Source organism: Crocodylus porosus, unplaced genomic scaffold (genome assembly GCF_001723895.1).
Source record: "Crocodylus porosus isolate Cpor-Errol unplaced genomic scaffold, CroPor_comp1, whole genome shotgun sequence".
Classification (NCBI taxonomy): domain Eukaryota; kingdom Metazoa; phylum Chordata; order Crocodylia; family Crocodylidae; genus Crocodylus; species Crocodylus porosus.
In genome coordinates, this window is record NW_017728938.1 from 1,430,474 (window position 1) to 1,449,765 (window position 19,292).

At 51.2% G+C, this 19,292-nt stretch overlaps 1 long non-coding RNA gene across 1 annotated transcript in view; it reads right to left on the reverse strand.

The window, feature by feature from the left end:
- The window catches only part of LOC109318286, a 21,232-nt gene extending 5,646 nt beyond the window's left edge, over positions 1-15,586 (reverse strand). The window contains exons 1-2 of the long non-coding RNA XR_002103219.1: positions 15,218-15,586; positions 12,926-12,934 (exon numbers count right to left, since the gene is read on the reverse strand). This is a non-coding gene — a long non-coding RNA (uncharacterized LOC109318286). The remainder of the gene's footprint in view (positions 1-12,925; positions 12,935-15,217) is intronic.
- Between the last annotated feature and the right edge of the window lie 3,706 nt (positions 15,587-19,292).

The following is a 19,292-nucleotide window of genomic DNA, read 5'->3' on the forward strand; positions in this document are numbered from 1 at the left end:
ACCCCTAAGCATGAAATCCCCTGCTGGCCCCTCATGGATGTGTGCCAGCATAATTTTCTCGAACAGCTTGCCTAGGATCGAAGTAAGACTAACTGGCCTATAGTTTCCCGGGTCCTCCTTCTTCCCCTTTTTGAAGATGGGAAACATGTTGGCCCTCTTCCAGTCCTCTGGCACCACACCAGATCACCATGAGTGCTCGTAAAGCCGTGCCAGGGGTCCTGCAATGACGTCAGCCAATTCCTTTAGTACTCTATGGTGGAGATCGTCCGGACTGGCTGACTTGAATACATCCAGTCCCTCCAGAAGCTCCCTAACTAGTTCCTCACTAACCCTTGGCCCATTTGGAGGACAGTGATTCAGTTTGGAAATTCGGATGAATCTGCTTCAGAAGATTCAGTGATCCAGCCATAGACTATAACGGGGAATTGCTGAAATACCTATAACTGTCATATTTTTTGTCAGATTTGGATGCAAACAGCAGACATGGTAGCCCCTTCTGAGGCCATGTAGCCTGCCAGGTTTGAAGGAGATGGGTGTAGGGGTTTCTGGGAAAGTGCACCTCAAGCTTCTGAAAGCAAAACTTGTGGCACATGTATGTGTGCACACTAAGGCACAGCAGGATGAGACTAGCAGGTATGGTAGCCTGTAACAGGGGGCCTTCCTGGTGCTGGTTAGATTTCTGCCTGCTCACCTGTTTCTAGGCCAACTGTCCACCCCTCTTTTCCTGCTATGCCTTGATGGAAAACTGATTCAGATGTTTCCCAGGTGGAAGGCTGCCCATTTAGGTGTCTTAGGTTGACATCCATTCTGCAGCTCTGTACCTCTCCTTACACTGTGGCCCATGCCTCACAGATTGCATCCTTCATCCCATCCAGCTGTGGTCCCCTCTCTGGGACCTTTGGCTCCCCCTTAGTCCCTGGCTCTGCCTTCAAGCCAGTCAAAATCCCAAATCTCTTGCTCTGGGCATTCCTCGCAATGGGCCCCTGGCCCTTCAACCCCTCACCTTTTGGGTCCTGGTCCAAGCATAGACCAGTCAAGGGTACCTCAGAAATATTTTATTAGGCCAACTGAATAGTTGGAGAAATATATCTTAGCAAGGTTTTGGGTTTAAAAACCCTTTGTCAGGCTGAGGACATATCTAGTTAGTGTGTGCTCTTCCTGGTTAGAATAAATAGTGAAGAATCCAGAGGCTGGCATGCAATGCAGGGACAGGCAGGGAGGAGTGGGAAGGGGGATGTAGCAGGTAAAAGTGGAGAGGTACTTTGGGAGTCAGATGTCAGGCAGGTTATAGTGTGTCATAAATCCAATGTCTATATTGAGTCCATGAGTTTCTGTACCTAGGAGGTTGCTGAAGTTCATAGGCCCATCTGTGAAAAGTGGTTTGTAAGTTCAAACAAGCACCAAACCTTGCTAACCTCATCACCAGAAGCCAACTTGCTACAGCCCAAAATGCACCAAATAGATCCAGACCATGCCATGACAAGAAATGCAAGACCTGCCAACATACTATTCCAATCTATTACAGACAAGAATACCCAATTACCTGTGGGGGTACATTTCTCACAGGAAGCCACTCTGTCTTCAATCTCTCAGGCCTGATCCTCAAATGGAATATACAAACCACTTCTCATAGACAAGCCTATGAACTTCACTTCAGCAACCTTGTGGTGAAAAGTGACAAAACTGACTGCAGGTCTAGGAAGTGGGACTTGTGAGGAACAGCTGCATGAGCTATGGTTTCTTAAGCTGCATACAGAAGTTTAGGCAACCTATTATGGAGGCACTCTAACTATGGCACTTTACACAAAGGGCCATGAATTAGAGCACCACTGAACCCAACAGACATTGCCTGTTGGATGAGGGGGGGAGGGGTCACAACTTACCTGCAGTGGCCCAGGCCAGAAAGTGGGAGTGTCCTGGCAGCCTCCCAGGATGTTACCGGACCACCCCTCTTCCCCAGCCCAACCCTCCTGCTAGCTGGCAACTGGCAACAGTGTCTGGGGGGAAGAAGGGGACAGGGCCCCCCTGCTATGTGCTCCTCCTGACCCCTGCTGGTGTCTTGTGGGGAACCAGACCAGTCCAGCATGGCGGTGGGGGAGACTCTTTCCCCAGGTCCCCATGGAAGTGTCATTGACAGTGTCAGCTGTGCCTGCCACACCTGGAGCTTGCTGGGAGGAGGTGGGGTACAGCTACAATACCATGCTGGCTTGGCCTGGCTCCCTCCATGACCTCAGTGAAGTAGCTGTGGGGAGCGGGGGGATGCATGGCAGCAGGTGCTCCCTTCCTTCCCCCTTCCTTAGCTTAGCTGTGCAGAGAGGAGACAAAGTTGGGATGCATATGGAGTCACCCTAAATTAACCCTCACAGGGAACCTATACACAGATTTCCTCAGGTGCTTTGCCCTAGAGTTCCCCTAACTGATAGTACATCGGATGAGGGTTATATTTTAGCATAATCAGCTATTTTAAACGTGCTCTGCAGCCATGAACATTTGTTTGGTGACAGTACTTTCAGGGGTCTCATTGTGCAAAAAGTGTAACTTCTATAAATACCCTTAGTCTGAAGAAGAGAAGATTGGGGGGGGGATGGGATTTGATAAGTCTTTAAATACCTGAAGGGTGATTATAGAGAAGATGGACATAGAGTTTTCTCTGTGGCTGCAGAGGATAGGACTAAGAGCAATGGCCTCAAGATGCAACAGAGGAAATTGAGGTAAGACATTAGGAGGAACTTCCTGGCTGAGAATGGTCAATTATTGGAACAGGATCCCTATAAAAGCTGTGGAATTTCCATCCTTGGAAGCTACAGAGGATCTTGTTTTAAGCAAAAGGATAGACTTGACCTCATGGGGTGGGTCCACATGAGCACACACGTACCTCTTGCCTCACCTCAACCCCTTTTGAGGTGGGGCAACAGGCACATGTGAAAACAAAAATATGGTCAGGGGTCCAAAAAAAATCAATGTTTAAAAAAGCATCGCAGGGCACCATGCCCTGAGGCAACTGAAGGCTGGGGCTGCCATGGAGACACTCTGGATGCCAGAGCAACTCTTTGGTTGGCCTTCACCCTGGTGCTGAAATATGTGGCCAGCGAGGCTGCATGTCTCAGCACCAGGGCTCCATAACTGCCTTTTGGCTGACTGGGGTCCTGCCCACACAGTGCAGGGCAGGGTGACAGCCTGAGCAGCCCCAGCTGCCCCTCGGCTGTCCTGTGCTGCCTGGGGGGAGGCTCTGCCAGGAGGCCCTGGAGCCCCTCCATTCCTGCTTCTAAGGTAAACAGAGGCTTTTTTTTCCCCATTGAGTTTTTTGGGGGCGTTCTGTTTTTTTTAAGTGAGATGGGTGGGGCCACCATTGGTGGGTCTGAGGGAGGGTTGGGGCTGGGTGGGACAGCCATTGAGGGGGCTGCAGCAACTGGTGGGGGATGGGGCCAGATGGAGCAGCAATTGGGGGGCTGGGGTGGGGCATGCAGGCCTTGTGGTGGTAGCCCCTGAAGAGGCCATTTGGCCCCTGTTGGAGGGCTGTAACCCCTGTGTGGGGCCATATCCACTGTGTGGGGGAGCCATAACCCCTGTTGGGGGGCCATAACCCCTTTGTGGGGGGCTGTAACCCCTGTGTGGGGGCCATAAGTCCTGTGGGAGGGCAGCAAAATATATATTAATGTTTCATGAATTCATGAATCCATGTATTTAGAGTTCACTTTATTATTATGATAGAGACACTGGTAGGGTTCCACATGGCTTTAACACTGTAGATATATCAATAAAACATTGCCCAACTGATTGAGGTCTCTGTCTCTCTCTCTCTTTATAGTGGTCTTTTGTTTTACTTGTGGAGGAACATGGATTTTGGGGTATTTTACAGAGTGACTTTGGGATTTTTTTTTATCAGGGATTTTCAGTTTTTCAATAGGGAACACCAGAATTCCTGCTAGGGAGGCCAGTGGCAGATCCCTGCCTGTGGCAGAACATCTGCCCAGATGGCCGTGCAGGTGACACACGTGGCAGTAGTGTTGCACAGAGGCCAGTCCTGCAACCACAGCCCACTGGCAGCTGGCCCAGAGGGGAAGATGCCTCTAAGTCCCCATCCAGGTCTGGCAGGTGCACAGCAGGTCACAGCCAGGCAGCAGCCCCCACTGCCAGACTGCTGCAGTGGGTAGAGGGTGCAGGGAACTCTCAGGGCTGCTTCAACAGTTCAGCTGGCACAAGGGGTAGTGTCCCCAGGTACCAATTGGCTGGGCCCCAGAAGCTCCTGAGAGCTAGTAGCCCTGAGCTACTTGCCAGGGTGGCTTTTTATACTGCTGGGGCCAGGACAGGGCAGCTTTTTATACTACTGGGGACAGCACAGCCCCAGGCTCTAGCTCCCTCTGGCTGAAGATCCAGGAGGAGCCAGGCAGGGTTATTGTGCCCCAAGTGGCATAATTTGCTCCACAACAAAGTGCATGTCCAAGCATGTGCACTGAAGCAAAAAGCCCCAGCTCCAATTTGCACCATTTCTATTTGAGCTGCTGCAAGTTCACATGCTTGCTTGTGTGGACGTGCCCAGAAGGTCCCTTCCAACCCTACTTTCCTATGATCCTATGTGGATCCTACCTGACTTTCCAGAACAGCATAAGTGTGAAACCAAGAATTGGGCCAAACTTTAATGCAGATCAATATTTTTATAGCCACTTTTAAGTTTCCTTTTTAATTCAATTAAATAAGATAATTGTCTGTTTACATTGCTGTAGAACAGCAACATTGATCAGGCTGTTGGAGTCCTTCTAGGATTTAATAAAGCAATTGTGGGTTCTACTGAGGGGGAAAAATATTACAGATACACAAAATATGATTTCAGAATAGTTTTAGTGTTCTAAGGTAGGATTCTGGTAATTATAATAGCTTGCATGCATAATACATACCATTTGTATGCTGTGTATTACTGAAAATTTCTAATCTCTGAAACTTAATGGAATGAATAATCATCTCTTAGGCAAAGCTAGTTGCTTAGAATTTTCTAATTCAACTCCCTTTTGGACTAAAGTTCAAAACATTCTTTCTTGTAAATAAGGGGAAGTGCAAAGCCGTGCACTTAAGACAGAACAATTGAATGCACAAATACAGGGTGGGGTATAATTGGCTAGGCTGTGGTATTGCAGAAAAGCATCTAGGTCTTATAAGACCATAAAATAAATGTGAGCCAACAGTTATAGTGCCACACATCAAGAAAATCACGGACAAACTAGAAACCCCTTTGAGATGGCACATGCAGAACCAAAAAAAAAATGTTCCCTGCACTGCAAATGTTGCAGCACAGGGCAAAATTAGACCCCTGAATATCCAGGGGCTGAACAATACCCCAGGGGAAAAACCAGGTCAGGGCATGGTCCCAGATCATGCCCTGAGGCAACTGGAGGCTTGGTCCTCCACAGAGACACTCTAGTAGCCTGCCAGAGTGTATCTGTTGTTGGCCCTTTCCCCATTGCTGAAGCACGCTGCCTACCAATGTGGGGCAGGCAGCAGTGCAAGCTGCAGGGACCTGGACCAGCTTCATGCCAGATAAGTAGGGGGCTGAAGGATGCCCTGCCCAGCCCCAGCTCCCTGTTCCTTTGCCCCAGCTCCCCCACATTCACTGGCAGTAGCAGAGAAGGACCAGGAGGCTAGAAACAGCAAGGGAAGTCTCCACTGTCAGCAATTTAGCTGATACAAGTGGCTAGTGGCCCCAGATACCAAGCAGCTGGGTCTCAGAAGCTCCTGTCTATTTGTATCTTCCAGAAATCATGGGCCTTAAAGCCCACCTAGTTAAATAATAGCCTGCACTACTGTGTGGGGCCAAAGTTTGAAAGATACAACTGTGGTTGGTTTTTTTTGTTGTTGGAGTTTTTTTGGCGGGACAGCTAAGGAAGAAAAGGGTAGGAGTGATGTGGGGATCTGTAACAGGGTGCCTCTTTGGGGTTTGTCTACCGGTGGCCAAGCCCACCTGTTACGGGCCAACCAGCCACTGTCTCTCCTGCCATGCCTTGTTGTTAATTGATTAATAGATATAATTAAGCAGTCAAAAAAACAACCCACTAATCAGGGTTTGTCTCACAGGTTCTGGCTCTCAAAAAAAACCCCCTCACTCAGGCTCCTGCCCCTCTGTGGTGCTGGGGTCCACTCACCCCTGAATATTGCGCCCTTTCCAGCATTGGGGTTAGTGCACCCCAAAATGCTACGCCTTCTCTGGAGCCGGGGTCCTCATGCTGCCAGGGTCCTCACTATGACACCTCTTCCCTCCCCTAATAGCTTCACCCAAACCACCAGTTTTGAACAGCAAACAAAACACAAGCCCTTGGGCTATAACATAAATTCAAGCTGCCCAGCTATAACATCATCCAAGCCACACCCGGGATGCTTCAGCCCTCACCCGTATCAGAGCTGTACCTGCAGTCAGGCCTCTCCCTTTGGTTGCTCTGGGAGAGCTCCTTTCCCCTTGGCTGCTGGCAGGGAACTGCCGTCCGGGCCTCAGGGTTAGGGTTCCCTGTTCCAGGGTCATAGGTTTAAAATGTGAAAAGTTCTCTGGAGGAGGACACAAAGCAGAGCTCCCTAGCCCTCAAAGGCATCCAAGGACCCATTGGATACTGCCCACTGGAGGGGCTGCCAACTGAGGTACCCTATGGCTCATGGGATGAGGGTGGAGTACAGACTCAGCCACTGGGGTGCCCCAGCTCATCCTCACTGAGCAAGTCCCACCACTCGGTGTCTGGGAGGAACACAAGGGCGGCATGATGGACAGTGCAGTGCATGAGTGTGTACAGATGATGGTGATGGATGGTGGAGAAGCAGACCAGTCTGGTGTCCTTCAGCCAGCTCAAGTGGTGGAGTGGGGAGCACTGTGAGGCTGGGCCAGGCACTGTCCCCATGACAAACTCCAGTTGGCTGGAAGACACCGTGTGGAGGAAGGACTGCCACCGAACAGGACCTGCTCAACAAAGGCAGAGGTGTCAGGAGGTAGGGCAGATTACACCTCCTGGACCAGACAGCAGGTTGCACAGGTCTACCTATGACATGTGCCAGGCCAGCACAGCAGGGCCCACCCACTCCCTCCTATTGTAGTCCAGGAGGTCTTCAATATGGATGACACCAGCCAGGATCATCCTCTGTTGCAACTGGGGTGGCTCTACCATCAGCACCTCCAGCTGGGGGTTCCAAAGCAGGGGCTCGATGAGCAAGTTGGCACCCTGGGCAACTGTTGTGGGGGATCTGGAGGCAAAGACCATCCTCCAGGCCTGGAGGATGTCCTGGAAGAAATCTGGCAGCCCTCGCAGGTCCTGCAGAGAGAAGCCCCACAGACTGAGGAGCTACCAATAGTATCAGAGCTCCCAGAAGTGGCAGAGGACAGGTGGCCCCATGCCATGTGGCTACTGACACCATATAGCAGTTGCTGCAGGGTCTGAAAGCAGAAAGCCAAGACCTCACTACACAGGCAAACCAGGCCCTGGCTGTTCTCCCCCAAGGGGAGGCTCAGGACCTCTCAAGTGACCTAGTGCCATCCCAACCAGAAAAACCCCAGCACCCATCTCTGAAGTCCCGCCAGGACCTCAGGGAGCACAGGCAAGTTGTGTAAGCAGTGCCAGAACATGGACAGGACCAGCTGGTTCAGCACCAGCACTTTCCCATGCAAGCAGAGACATCTCAGGACCCCTGCCCATGCCCAGAGCTGCTCCACCCTTGCCTCCAGCTGGTGCCAGTTTTCCAGAGGGAGAGGTCTATGGGCGACAGGTAGACCCCCAGGTAAAGCAGTGACCCCACAGTCCAGCGGATCCCGCAGAGTGTGGGTGGGAATGAGTAGGCCTGTGTGGATAGGGAACTATTCAGTTCAGTTTTGAATTCAGCTGATTCGGATGCCAACGATTCAATTCAGCTGAATCGGCTCCGAAGCTTCAGAGCTGATTCAGAGATTCGGCCACATGGTATAATGGGGAATCAATGAAATACATATAACTTTGTTTTTGTCTGATTCATATGAAACTTGCAGGGATGGTAGCCCCTGCTGAGGCCACAAAGCCTCCCAAGTTTCAAGGTGATAGGTGTAGGGGTTTGGGAGAAACTGCACCTCAAGCTGCTGACAGGCAAAACTCATGACATGGGTGCTTGTGCAACTTTGTCTGTCTTGGGACAGAGTGGGGTGAAATCTACTGCAGGCCTGGGTGCTAGGTCCTGCCAGGCCACGAAGCCTGCCAGCTGTCAAAGAGATAGGTGCAGGGGAATTCTGGCTTCTGGGGCCCTGCACCTCTGGCTGCTAACAGGAAAAACTCATGATGTGTGTGTTAAGGTGCGCCCTTCCTGGTGCTGGGACCTCTGCATAACATGGCATTGTGCCCCAGTGATGCCTCCTCCTCCCCTACAGCCACAGACCCAGTTCACCACAGATAGTGGCCTGGCATGCAATGCAGGCAAAAAAACCAGTCAGTAAAAATGGAAAGGGAGGTGTCGGGGGTGAGGGATAGGCTAGGGTGAGGGATGAGTGGGGGAGGGGGGTGTAGCAGCTCATATAAAAATGCAGAGGTACCTGGGGAGTCAGATGTCCAGTAGATTGCAGTGGGCCAGAATTCCACTGTCTAGTGTCTAAACTATATTGAGTCCATGACTTTCTGTACCTACCTACAAGGCTGAAGTGCAGTTCATAGGCCTAGCTCTGAAAAGTGGTTTGCACATTCAAACAAGCACCTAACCTCATCACCAGAACTGAAGTCAACTTCCTACAGCTCAAAACACAAAATCTGTCAACTATCTCCAGTACCTCCACAAACTGCACACCAGAATCTATCAAAGACAACACAACCCAACTACCTGTGGGGGCAAATTCCTTAACAAAAAACATTCTGCCTCCAGCCTCTCAGACCTGATCCTGACAGGGAACAAATTACAATGCAAACCACTTTTCAGAGCTGGGCCTATGGACTGTACTTCATCAACCTTGTAGGTAGGTACAGAAACTCATGGACTCAATACAGATTAGACAGTGGAATTATGACACACTACAACCTGCTGGACATCTGACTCCCCAGGAACCTCTGCACTTTTACCTGCGCTGCTACATCCCCCTTTCCCCCCACACACCCCCAACCCCAGCCTGTCCCTCACCTCCTGAAACCTCCATTTCCATTTTCACTGGCTGGTTTTCTTGCCTGCATTCCATGCCAGGCCAGCTTCTGGCTTCTTTACTATTCGTTCAATCCAGGACCAACTGCAGGTACTTCCTCAGCCTGACAAAGGGGTTTTCAACCCTAAAGCTGGCGTCCCAGGCAGCTAAGCTGAGCTTACCAGGAGCCTCACAACTGAACTGCAACCAGCAAGCATCAGGCTTGTCAAAGACATGACAGGTCTGGGCATTCCCTAGCCAGGACTGTGTGCATGCGTGTGTTAGCTGGAGGTTATGGTGCCTCCTACTCGTCTTTCACCAGATCATTGGTCCTGGCATTTACAGGGCTGCCGCACCACCCGCAGTCCCACCAGGCCTCCCTGCCCTGGCAGGGTGCAGTTTTAGTGGTCATGCCCAGGACCTGGACCTCCTCCTTCCCCATAGCTCCAATCCCATACCTCCAAGTTCATCCTGGCAGGGGAATGAGCTCAGCAGGGACACGTTCTTCCCCTGCTGGCTGGTGATGCAGTTAGTGCCCCCTCCAGCTGAAAGCGGGGCATTAAGGGGCTTTTAAAAAACTCAGAAAAGGAAATTGGTGCAGACAGAGTGAGGAGGGTGGCACTCAGTCCATCTGCAGGTGGAGCTTGGGGAACCCCAGCAGTGAGAAGTTTACCTTCAGGAACACCAGCTGCTCCACCAAAGCAGGATCCAAGCAGGTGTGGTGGGGTGTGACAACATCCCCAGCAATGCTGAACACTCACTCACTTGGAACACTGGTTGGTGCACAGGACAGGTGCTGCCAGGCAACCATGGCCAGATCCTGCCACATCTGGCTGTGGCTTGCCTGGTAGGCCAAGGGGTCACAGTTTAGTGGCTCCACATCCTCAGCGAGATTGGTAGCTACTGAAGCCTCAGTGCTACCTGTCTGAGGCTGGGGTTTTGTGCGTTTGGACCCCAGCATTGATGTAATGCCCATGGACCACATTGGCAGTGGCTGGTGTGGAGGAGACTGGCTGGTGCTGGGAGTGCTAGCATGGGAAAGTGGATCCCCCTCTTTCACATCTCCTAGCCTCTGCACTTCAGCCTCCCTGACTTTGCTGACCAGCACCTGCATCCAGTGATTGAGGGTTTTGGTGCTGCCAGTGCACATGCTCCCCTTCACCCTAAGGTCACACATGCCTGCCATCATGTGGACAATACTGGACCACAAGAGATCCAGCCATCTCCTGATGCCCTCCTTCAGCCGCCTCACCAGTGCCTGCACGTCTGGTGACAGCTGTGGTGGGCCAGTAGGGGGAGCTCTGGCGTTGATCCTCCCACCTCACCACGCCTGTCCACCTTTTGGACTCCACGTGTCTCTCCAGGGGCACCTAAGCCCTGCCAGACCCCTTTTCAAGCCCCACCGCAGAATCCGGCACTCCCCCCCACTCCTTTAAAAGCATGGATCCCTAGCTTTACAGAGCTATGGGTACAAGCGTGCTTTGTTTGGTAGGGTTGCCTTTCACACCTAAAGAGAAATTACACAACCCATCATACTGATCATAACAATAACACATATAAAACATGATACCACATTAAGGAACTCCCCCACCAGAGCTCTCTCAGGCGGGTCTGAGTCCATCCAACCCACTACCCAGAGTTCTTTCATGACAGGGCATCTGCTATCACATTCTGGCTTCCCTTGATGTGTTCGACCATGTTGAACTCTTGAAGCTGCCAGGCCCATCGTTGAAGCTTGGCATTGGTGTTTTGCATTGTCTGCAACCACTGCAGTGGGGCATGGTCCAATAGGACGGTGAACTGCTGCCCCCATAAATAGGGCCTCAGCTTGTTCAGTGCACAGATGATTGCCAAACACTCCTTCTCAGTAGATGACAGGTTCCGCTCCTGAGGGATTAACTTTTGGCTGAGGTACACCACAGGGTGCCGTGTCTCTTTGGTACTCTTGTAAGAGTACAGCTCCTAGTCCTGAGTCAGAGGCATCCGTGGCTACATAGAGGGGTTTATCATACAGCAGTCCCTTCAGGGTTGGTTGTTTGACCAGGGCAGCCTTCAGGGTGTCAAATGCATCTTGGCACCCCTGCTTCCAGACCACTGGATCAGGGCTGCCCTTCTTGGTTAGCTCATGTAGGGGAGCTGCCGTCACTCCAAATCCCAGGACAAACCGTCTGTAATATCCAGCCAGGCCAAGGAAGGCTGTGACTTGCTTCTTGGTTTGTGGAGGCAGCCAGTCTTTAATGGCCTCGATCTTGTCCCACAAGGGAGCAATATGACCTCCACCCACACAATGTCCCAAATATACCACTTCCAATAGTGCCCACTGGCACTTTTTGGCTTTCACTGTAAGACCAGTTTGCTTGATCTTGCTTAACATGGTGGCCAGATGAATCAGGTGCGATTCAAAGTCCTGACTGAAGATGGCGATGTCATCAATTTAGGCCATGGCAAACTGCTCACATCCTTGTAGCAGGTTATTAATCAGTCTTTGAAAAGATGCAGGAGAGTTGTGCATACCGAAAGGTAAAACCGTAAACTCATGTAGCTCCACAGGTGTGGTAAAGGTGGACTTGGCTATGGCATCCGGATCCAGTGCCATTTGCCAGAATCCTTTGGACAGATTGAGAGTAGAGATAACCTTAGCTGGGCCCAGGCAATTAAGCAAAGTGTCCATCCTGGGCATAGGGTATGCATCAGGGGGGTAATAGCATTCAGCTTCCAATAGTCCACACAGAACCAGATGGACCCATCCTGCTTCCGGACAAGTACCACTGGGCTGGCCCAGGGACTCACCGAAGGCCAGATTACCCCTAACCCGTCCATCTCTGTGATGTCTTGCATTATTTCTTGCTTTACCTTCTCGTTAACTGGGTACGGTCTGGAGTGTATAGGGCGATGGCTGCCCGTGTCTCTAGAGTGTACTGCCAGGTCCGTTTTACCTGGTTTGTTGGAGAACACTGTCCCAAAGTCTTTGAGTGCTGTGAGCAGCTTATCCTTGTCCTGGGAGGCCAAATGGTCTGGCAGGTGGAGTTCCTCTATTCCTGCTTCTCCATCCCAGTCACCATACATGACCGGCTCCTCTGGGTCCTCAGGTGATCCTTCTACTGAGGAAATCCAGAATACCGCATCACCTCTATCAAAGTATGGTTTAAGCATGTTCACATGAACTGTCTTAGGCTGTTTCCCACTCCTGGCCACTACATAGGTCACATCATCCAGCTTGTCCAGGATAACATGAGGACCTTCCCAAGGGGCTTGCAGCTTGTCTGCCTTCAGTGGCAGGAAAACCATAAACTTATCACCTCGTTCAAAGGTACGTAAGTGGGCCTTTTCATCATACCAGGACCTTTGCTTCTCCTGGGCCCATCCCAGGGAGTCTTGTGCCACTTTCATCATGTCAGTCAGTTTCTGATGAAAGTTAAGCACATACTCCACCACGGAGGTCTTTGTGGAAGGGATTTTCCCTTCCCACTCCTCTCTCATCAAATCAAGAGGACCTCGAACTCACCTCCCAAAATTCAACTCAGATGGTGAGAACCCAGTGGACTCCAGGGGCACCTCTCGGTAGGCAAAGAGCAAATGTGGAAGTTTCTCATCCCAGTCATTGGGGTTAGAGTCCACATAAGCCTTTAGCATACCTTTCAAGGTCCCATTTAACCTCTCTACTAGCCTATTTGTCTGAGGGTGGTAGGCTGTAGTCTTAACGTGTTTCACCCCACAGCACTCCTACAGGCACTTCATCACCTCCACCAGGAAGTTTCCACCCTGGTCAGTCAGGATCTCGGAGGGAAAACCCAGCTGAAAGAAGGTCTTAGTTAGGGCATCAGCAACCACAGGTGCCTCAGTGGAGGTCAAGGCAACTGCCTCAGGGTACCAAGTTGCGAAATCCACCAGTCAGAATGTATTTCTTCCCTCTATGGTTCTTATGCCTCAGAGGGCTCACAATGTCTATTCCCACTCTTTGGAAGGGTTGACCAATGATAGGGAAGGGGCTGTAGAAAGGGCGCCTTCTCTTGTCCCCACTTTTGCCCGTCCTCTGGCAAGTTCACCTGCAGCCACCGGTGTGTCCATTCCCTGCCCATGTGACCAGCACACAATAAATCCTGAGCCATGGAAAGCAATTGTTGCCTGTATTTACGAGGTACTATGATCTGGCGATGGGGTTCCCAGGTCTTGGCATGGTTCTTTGGTACCCACAACCGATGGAGAAGACCTTTATCCCAGACCACCTGTTCCCTCTTCTCTGGGGTGAACTCTGTCTCTTGCTCCTGAGCCATCTGCCAGAGTCCCTCCAAGCTGAGGTCCTCTAGAACCTCCTGCTTGAACTCCCCTTGCCCAGATAAGCAATCAGCAGGGAGTTTGGGTGCTCTTGCAGGGAGTGCACCTTCACCCTCAGGGACTTCCTTGGACTCCTCCCTGCGACTCTTACCTCCCTCTGCCACTGATGGACTAGACAACTCCCTGGGACTGTCATTTAACCCACCCTCAGGGTCACTAGTTCCCTCAGGGACCGGTGTGCATTCGCCCTCTGCAGGGGTCTCTCCCACTGTAGCCAATGGTGTGGCTGTCTCTTGGGGAGTTTCTAACCCTCCCCCTCTAGCCTTTCTGCTCTGTTGATGAGTCACTGCATTAATACGGTAGGGCTCTAGCTCTAGGACCTGGTCCACCTCCCAGTGCAGGAGTTCTAGATCAATAATATTCCATCCCACCAGGATGGGGACCAGAGCCCCTTCCAGCACACCCAGTTCTATGCACATTGCGCAGCCTCTCCACTTGGTGGGCAGACAGGTTCCTGTACCTCAAATGGCAGGGACCCCACCCCTTGAATGGTAAGGGTCCTCCCTGGAATTATATCTGCAGGTGAAACAAGGTTGGCATTGATTAATGTCACACTGAACCCCATGTCCAGTTCCCCAACAAGGGTTCTCCCATTTACCATTATCTTGGTCTGGTGGGAGGCCATCACCTCCTCTGGGTTTGTGATCCTGTAGCAACAGGCACGCCCCTCAGAGGGGCTCGGGTCTTCCCCCTCACTGCTTACAGCTGTTGCATGTCTGATGGGCTTGGGTTTGTTGCTTAACTTTGGGCAGTTGGACTTGATGTGGCCTGCTCCCTGCAGTTATAGCACCCCCTCTTTTCCAAATTGGGTGGTTTGGTCGAATCAGGGGCCTCCTTACGCTCAGTCTGGGATGGCCCCTTTTCCCCTTTTGGACCTGGTTCTCCCTTTCCCCCTCTTTGGAACCCTTTCTGTTCCTTTCCAGAGTAGGGAGACTTCTTGTCTGGCCCCCTGATGATTTAGCAACAGCTGATCTGCAATTTTGGTGGCCTCTTGAATGGTTTTGGGGGCCCTGTCCTTGACTAGGGTTTTAATCTCCCTCAGACAGCAATAATAAAATTGGTCCAGTGCCATGAGGTGGAGCACCTTCTCTCTATTGTCAGCCTTGGCTCCGTCTGCCCATTTAAGTAGTGCATCCCACACCAGGGTCGCAAAATCAGCCATTGTCTTCTCGGGTTCTGGGAGCATATTCCGGAATTTTTTCCAGAAATAATCTGGTCCTAACTTGAACCTTGAAGACAGGGCCTTTTTAAAGGTATCATAGTCATCAGCTGCATCCGACGGCAGGCTGTTCAGGACCACAGCCATGTTGCCTTCTACCAAAGCAGCCATGTGCATCATGAACTCTTCCTCGGGCACCTTCCACCCTCGGGCTTGCCTTTTGAAGATGTTGAGGAATGCGTCAGGATTGTCTCTGACTCAGTAAAGAGAGAAGGATGGGGAGTTCGGTTTGGGGTGTCCCCCGGGCGCTCATGGAAGGCTCACCTCCCCCTCATTGGGCTCCAGATGGAGTACCTCTAGTTCTTGTTTGCACTGGGCCTCTTCACGCTGGGCCTCCTGCTCCATCCTTTGCACTTCCAGCTCCATCTTTTTCAACTCCAGCTTATACCTGTTCCTGCTCTCCCACTCCCACTCCTCAGCATCTAGCCACATCTGGTACCTCCAGCACTCCTCCACAGGGGGTGATCCCTTGGAGGGCTGTGGACTTGGCGTGTGGGGATGTGATTCTGGGGAGGGCTCAGGAGTTGGCGTGCATGAAGGAGGCTCTGTGGCTGAGTCATTGTCACACAGGAGTTTAATCAGCTCTTCCTTCTTTAGCCCTTTCTTCACTTGAAGGCCTCTGTCTTTTGCCAGATCTCTTAGTTCAGGCACGGTCATTTGGACATACTTGTCCACCATCTTGGCTATCTACACTATCTAGTCAACCCGATGCCAAATTAGAAATTGTTTGCTCAAGAGATTTCAGTGACTCTATTCCTCTTCCTAAATTATACCTCTAATACAGCAGGGTATTCATATCCCACACTCCCACCATGTGTGGCGGGCCAGTAGGGGGATCTCCAGCATTGACCCTCCCACCTCACTACGCCCGTCCACCTTCTGGACTCCATGTGTCTCTCCAGGGGTGCCTAAGCCCTGGCAGACCCCCTTTCAAGCCTCACCATGGAGCCCAGGGGTAACGTAAACTGCCACCACCCCGAGGGGGACCTTCTTAAGCTGTGTGTCCTCGGGGAAACACAGGCCTAATAGTCCAATGAGTACTCAACCCAGTACAAGCACTTGGGGCAAAAAGTCAGGGGCCAAAAATAGTCTCCCTTAGTCTGCAGACCCAAGGGGCCTCTTAGGCGTTTAGACCCACCGTTCAATAAGTCTCCTACACTGGTCACAAAGGAGAACTTTATTGATTACAGGGGGTAGGGTGAAAATAGGGTACAAGATAGAGCAATATCATAGGAATCCCATAGAGGAAAACAGTCTGGCTAAGGTAGCCTTTTGATCACGCATCTGAGTTACTGCCAGCTAGATATCTAATCAGATCTTGACTAGCTTACTTACAAGCATAATCCAGAGGCTGTTGGAGATTTCCTCTGGAGGCAGGCCATTCCTAGCTCATGAGTTATGGGGGAGAGAGCCAGTTTCAGATGGTAAATCTCCTCTCTAAGTCTGAGTCCCCCACATGGCTGCTGCCCCCTCATAAAGCCTCTGTGACCTCATTCACCTGGTCCGATGGAGGCCAGCACCTGTTGGCTGTTGGCTGTTGGCCAAACAATTTGAAATACATTACTAGTTGCCGGGCAGACTCTAGCCTACCAGGTAAATGCCCCTCGCCCAGGTAGGTGATACCAGTCACATAGGCAGAGGGAGCAGGTTTCCCCCCTCCCTCAGGAATGTATCCATCTCAGGTTACCCAAAGAGATAGGGTAAGGTGTGTCTCCTCTGCTGGGCCCATCCTAATCAAATTGTCACAGAGGAGAGATTTTGGGAAGAAACAAAGGTGGTTTCCTGCCACAACAGTGGCCTGCCCCAGCCAGTAACATTGATCCCCTGGAACTTCTCCTTTTGGTTCTCAAGTTCCCTCACTATGGGGATCACCTGGCTGAGGAGGGTATTGCCAGAACTAAGGGTCTCAGTGGCCTCGAGGAAGGACTTGAGGACCACCAAGATCTGGGAGATTGTACCCTACTTTGTTCATGGGGCCACTGATCCCAACCTCCTCAAGCAAGGCCATGGATGGCCTTCTGTTGCTCCACCAGCCTTTCGAGCATCAGGTATGTGGAGTTCCACCAAGTCTCCACATCCTGCATGATTTTGTGTTGCGGGATGCCTAGCTCTGTCTGTTTCTCCCACAGCATCTTGCCCCCTTGATGCTGCAGTGGAAGCAGCCCACCACCTTCTTTCATTTTGAAATCACTTGGCTTGTAGCAGTAGTGGTGGCTGTGCCATCACCGGCAGCCCTGTCCCTCTCCAAGGCATCCCTTACTATGAGGTGCAGCCTGTGTGCCACACAGTGGATGCCAACAAAGTTGGCATCACAAACAGCCTTCACCAAATTAGCCCCATTGTCGGTGACCATGAACCCACGGGTGAGCTTGGCCTGCCCAACCAGCCACTCCTGCACCATGCAGTTCATGGCTCCCATGAGGTCCTTTGCTGTGTGGGACTCATCCAGCACCTCAGCTTGCAGTAGAGCTCATTGACAGCCTGAGTGCACCAGTTCCCTGTGAGGGAAAGGTAGGTGTGATTTCCACCCTGGCTGCTCCAGATGTTGGAGGTGAAGTGCAAGGCTACCTGTGGCCCTGCCTTGCGCAGCTCCTCCCTCAAGTACTCCCTGCATGCCTCATACAGGGAGGGCACCACCATCCGGCTAAAGGTGGTGCATGCTGGCACTTTCTAAGGGGGGGCCAGAAGTGCTATGAGCCACCTGAACCCTCGCCACTTAACTAGGGAGAAGGGCTGGCTATCCAGAGCAAGCATCTCTGCAATTGTCTGGGTGATCTCACTCACCTTGGGAACTCCCCCCTGCCCCCTTTCTATCCACCTTTCCCCCACTGCTCCAGGGTGGCCTGCCTCTACTTTGAGGGGAAGGGGCTTTGGAGCAAGTGTGGGACTTCCTTTTCGGCACGCTCACACTGGTGCCAGGGTGAGCAGCAAAAAGGGCAAGGGGGTGCTGCCTCCTCAGATGCAGCAGCATCGCTGTGGTGGAAAAGTGTTTCACATCCTTGCCACGGCTCATGCGCCTTCAGCAGTGCTGGCAGAACGCAAACCTGGAATCATCAGCCAGCTCAAAATGCTCCCACACTATGCTACTCACTACTACCCCTTTGTCCGGGTTGAGGGTGAGGATCCTGCCTTATCCCACTCCTCAGTAGGCTGAGGCTCAACAGCAGGAGCTTCCTCAGCTGAGCCACTTGCCTCCACAACCCCAACCTCCTCCAAGGTGCTGCTTTCCGGAGGAAAGCTGGGTCTAGGGGAAATTTGAGGGATGTGGAGCACAAATTCTGATTCCCTCTCAGTTTCCAGAAGTGCCTGAGCCAGCGCACTCAGCATCCCTGGTTCCAGCTTCAGCTCCTCCTCTGGCAGTGGGAGGCTTTCGCTGACAGATGACATTGGGGTGGAGGAGACAGTGATTCCACTGCTGGTGCCTATTTCTGACCTGAGAGGAGGTGGTGCAGGTGCATCAGGTGTAGACACTGCTCCCACCTCCTGGCTTCCACTAGCAGCACAAGTGTCATGGCTGCTTGGGAAGAGAATGCATCTATGTTTGGCGGGGGGGGGGCCTTGCAGCTGTAGCTCTCCCCCTACCCCCTTTCCCTCCCCTGCAGAAGACCTGGCACCTGCCTTTCCAGCACACTTCATATTTATCTTTCCTGTGCTGCAAAAGGTGTGTGTGTGTGTGTCACTCCTTTTGTGTCGTGTGTTTTATCCCCTCTGTGGTGCATGCATGCACTGGATTCTTCTTTGATTGTTTGATTCAGTAATAAGAAGTGTTAATAGCTATGTAAAAAATGTGTGCTGTCCGTCTTCTTCTCCGCTGTGATGTGTTTTATTTAGTATGAATTATGAATGTGAAGTGTGATTCTGTTGTGTGTTTTATTCCCTCTGTGTTGTGTGCATGGACTGGACTCTTCTTTGATTATTACTACCTATATATGGTGTCCTCTTCTTCTGTGATGTTCTATTAATGTGAATGTGTGACTACTACTGTACTTCTTGTTCTTCTGTGTTGTAATGTGTACCTAAAATGATGCATCTCCTTCTTCTAAGACCCTGAGTTCTGTGTTAGTCTCAATCTGAATCTGACTTCTCTGTTGTTTTCAGTCTCTATGTAAACTAAGTATAAAAATATTAATAACTACTATATTTAATCTGACTCTCTTCTCCTATGAATATCTGATTTTTCTTCTTCTGTGTGTGTGCATGTGCAATCTATGTGCCTCCCTGAACAGTGATGGATCATGCTGGCAGGGAAAATGCAATTTCTTTTTTCAAAGTTTGCACACAAAAAAAGAAAAGAAAGCAAATATAAATTGAAATAAATGAATTGGATAGTAGTAAGAGATGCTAAGCTAAGCTAAATCCTACCCAATCCTTTCTAACAACAAAAAAGAGCAGGCAAGTTCAACTGTGGACTAAAGCAAGCCAGGCAGTGCTGCCACAGTACCTCTCAGGCTGTTCCCCAGACAGAACCAGCTTACAAAAGGCACGGCACTCTTGCAAACAGAGGCTTTTATGCTGTTTCTATGTCCCTCTTCCCAGACACTGTAATTGGAAAGGCAGCCAAAGAGAAATCCTGCTCACTGGCCACCTAGACATGTCAGTCTCTCCCCACCCCCCCCCCCCCCCCCCTCCCCCCCCCCCCCC